This window comes from Triticum aestivum, chromosome 7D (genome assembly GCF_018294505.1).
Source record: "Triticum aestivum cultivar Chinese Spring chromosome 7D, IWGSC CS RefSeq v2.1, whole genome shotgun sequence".
Lineage (NCBI taxonomy): Eukaryota > Viridiplantae > Streptophyta > Magnoliopsida > Poales > Poaceae > Triticum > Triticum aestivum.
The window spans coordinates 177,270,603-177,273,607 of NC_057814.1; positions in this window are offsets into that span (position 1 = coordinate 177,270,603).

Sequence of the window (3,005 nt, forward strand, 5' to 3'; positions counted from 1 at the left end):
CTCAATCTCTCAAGGTTCGTGGTTTCACTCGTTTGTCAAAGAAGCAACTTTGTTTTACCTCTTCCCCTTCCGTTTTTCTCCGGTGCCATCCTAGATCTCGGGACGAGATCCTCTCGTAGTGGTGGAGTGATGTAACGCCCCGTGACCGACGCTCCAGACGGCTTCCATGTTTTTCGTGTTCGCCGTGTGTTTTATTTGTTGGTTGCATTTCATCATGGCATCATCCGCATTGCATCGGCACTCGTTGCCGTCATTGTTTTTAAAACTTGCATTCCGCTCATAGTTGCCGCATCCCCCCTTGCTTTCGTTGACCGTTTCGAGACCAACCACACTTGCAACGTTGCTCCTCATTTTCTCTCTTGTCTTCTCTGGGGCCTTTTGTCAAACGCTTTTTCTTTGTCGACCCATCTCAGACCACCCCTCGCGCGCGTCCGAAAACTCCTCCGAACCCGACTCAGACTGTCGTTACCAGTGGATCCGGATCATCCTCAAACATCTATAAAACATCTCCATTTTCTTATTTAGCCTAACCTAGCCTTTTATCCCGACCGTTCGATTTTAATCGAAGGGTCCGATTAACCCCTACCCTAATCCCCTACCTATATATATAGTCTAACCCTAGCCCTGTCCCACCCATCCATCAAATCCTCCCCGCCATCGCCAGCCCACCTGGTCTCCTCCTCGTCTTCCCCACTGAGCCAACCACCATCCACCTCAGATCCACCCCCTCCAACCGTAGCCTCCGACCAACTCCCGTGATTTCCGCGCCACCCAAATCACCAGCAAGCCGCAGCCTCCTCCTTCCCGCGCCTGCAACCAGCTCCTCACCCCAAGTGTCCCCGCTTTCCGTGCGCGTCCCGCACCAAGGAGAGGAGCTCTTCGAGCCCCTCGGCTCCAGTGCCTTGCCTCGACTACAGCCGCCTTGCCGGCGAGCTGCACCATCGATGATCCGCGAACTAGGCCGCTCCCGCACCCCACTCCCTTCCTCTCCCTTCCCTGTCTTTCTCCCTCACCTCACATCTCTCCCTCTCTGTTTGCTCGAACAGGAGACAGCGACGCCGCCTGGAGTTTCTCCACCACCGACTCCCTCCGTCTCTGGTTCTGTGCGGCCCCGCTGCCTTGCCGGAGACCGAAGACGCTGCCACGCCACGGCGGACCTCGCCAGCAGGTTCCGTCGATGAGCCCCTGCTCCTTTCCTCTCCTCCCGCTTGCCTTTCTCTGAGTTTCTCTGACCCCGCCGCGACGCCCTCTGTAGGTTGACATCGCCGCCTTGGATCCGCGCCAAGCTCCGCCGTCCCCGCGCTCCTGCTGTCTCACCAGATCCGGCCGGTTTTCGTGCGCACTCGCCCCGCCCAGTCCCTCTGCTGCTCTCCTGCTTCACGCTGCTGCCTCCCCTGCGTCCAGAGGAGGACGAACGCCTCCGCGCCCTGCTTCCCGTTCTGCCCAGGAACGAGCACCGCCCCGCGTTGACCGGTACAGCGCCAGCGTGGACGAGAGCCACTCGCCTGCGAGAGGCCACCTCTGCCTGCATCGCACAGCCCAGCGCCTCCCCAGCCCAGTGTGTAGTCGGTCCAGCCTCTCACCGAACGGGCCAAGGCCCACTGGGTGAGGCCACACCCCAGCGCCCCTCCTCTTGTTTTTTTCCTCTGTTGGTCTTCCTGTTCAGATTCGGCCCATGTGATGTTTTTTTCAGGATCTGCGAATTTAGCTATTACCCCAGGATTTACTGTTTTGCAGAAAAGTCCCTAGTCTTCATGCATATAATAACTCATCAACCGTGCATCGGATTAAAATGATTTATATATGTAAAATGCTTAGAATTTCATTCAGTTTCATAATATGCTGCTCTCATCCATGTTTAAGATGTTTAAGTTGCTGTTTAATTTTATTTTGCATAAATGCCATGCTAAATGATTTATTTCATAACTAAATAACCGTAGCTCCAAATTTAATAAACTTTATATGTAAATGGGGTAGAAAAATGCCTAGTTTAACATGGTGCACTTTATTTTTCTATTTAACAACATTAAAATATGGTTTAGGGCAGAACAGTACGAAATTCAAAATATGCATATGGGGATTTTCCGGAATTGTTGTTTATTGTTTCCGGCCTCATTTAACTTGCTTAAATAGTTAGTTTACTTATGCTTCACCCTCTTGCCTTGTTAATCAACATTTAACATTGTTGGGTACATAAAAGAGAGAGAACTAAATAATTGATGTGGTGTTTCGTCAATATGCAACTTGTTGCATATTGAGCTTCACTTAATTTGTAGTATTGTTTGTGCACTTTGCCATGCCATGCCTCTTTAAACCGGACATGCATCATACTTGATTGTGCATCATGCCATCCTTATGTGATGGTATTTTACTATGTTGTTTGCTTCTCTCGTTAGCTTCGGTTTCGTTCCGGAGTTGTGAGGATTCGTTCGACTACATCCGTTTGTCTTCTTCATGGACTCGTTCTTGTTCCATGCGGGATTTCAGGCAAGATGACCATACCCTCGAAATCACTTTTATCTTTGCTTGCTAGGTTTTCGCTGTATTGCTATGCCACGCTACCTACCACTTGCTATATCATGCCTCCCATATTGCCATGTCAAGCCTCTAACCATCATTTCCTAGCAAACCGTTGTTTGGCTATGTTACCGCTTTTGCTCAGCCCCTCTTATAGCGTTGCTAGTTGCAGGTGAAGATGAAGTTTGTTCCATGTTGGAACATGGATATGTTGGGATATCACAATATCTCTTATTTAATTAATGCATCTATATACTTGGTAAAGGGTGGAAGGCTTGGCCTTATGCCTGGTGTTTTGTTCCACTCTTGCCGCCCTAGTTTCCGTCATACCGGTGTTATGTTCCTTGATTTTGCGTTCCTTACGCGGTTGGGTGATTTATGGGACCCCCTTGACAGTTCGCTTTGAATAAAACTCCTCCAGGAAGGCCCAACCTTGGTTTTACCATTTGGCTACCTAAGCCTTTTTCCCTTGGGTTCTGCACACTCAA